The sequence below is a fragment of the Mandrillus leucophaeus genome, unplaced genomic scaffold, assembly GCF_000951045.1.
Source record: "Mandrillus leucophaeus isolate KB7577 unplaced genomic scaffold, Mleu.le_1.0 Scaffold62, whole genome shotgun sequence".
Taxonomy (NCBI): domain Eukaryota; kingdom Metazoa; phylum Chordata; class Mammalia; order Primates; family Cercopithecidae; genus Mandrillus; species Mandrillus leucophaeus.
Window position 1 is genome coordinate 4,363,409 of NW_012106697.1, and position 825 is coordinate 4,364,233.

The following is an 825-nucleotide window of genomic DNA, read 5'->3' on the forward strand; positions in this document are numbered from 1 at the left end:
AGGAAACGCTGCAGGCCACTTGCATTGCGTCTTCCAGGCTGCGTGGACCTGGCGCCCCGGCGAGTGCCGTTGTGGGGGAGCTCGCCGTGGCGCCCCCTCCCTCTGGCTTTAGCTTCCGTTGGGGTTGGCGCAGGTGGGCCAGGCAGGGCACCGCAGATCTCCCCGTTCCCACGAAGGCTGGCTCGCTGTCTCTCTCCGAGGGGGAGGGACCATCCTAAAAATATGTAAATATCCAAGCGCTGGCTCCAGCCTGGGGCAGCAGCCAAGGTCCCTGGCCGCCGCCGGGTGTTTTACATGAAAATGAGAAGCCTGATGGGAACCACGCTCTAACTTAAGGCAGCCTGGTGATTAGCATGAGACTGGGCGGCTGTCCTGCTTCCTGCCCTTCAATAGCCGTTCCGCGCGCTCGCGCCCGAGCAGCGCTGCCACCGCGCGGGGGTCGATCGCAGGCTCGGCGTCCTTGGCAGCCATGGCTCCGTCGCCGCCTCGGCCAGTAAGTAGGAGCATGCATGTGTAGGGGGCACATGCGTGTCGGCGCACCCACCCAGCCACCCACCCGCGCGCACGCACGCACAGCGCCCGGAACCTCGGCAAGGGGAAGATTGACGAGGCGCTGCAGTCGCGGGGACGACGCGGGCTCTTCCTGGATTCCGCAGGAGCCCGCCCGCCGCAGCTGCTGTCTGCAGAGCCTGCTCGGATCCTGTGCACACGCGCCCCCGGCTCGAGCCTCTGTGATGAAGACTGCCTCCCGGGGACTGCAGCGGAGGCAGAGCCAGCCAGCGCCAGGGACTGCGGGCCGTGCGGCTGATAGGCCCGCGGGGACAC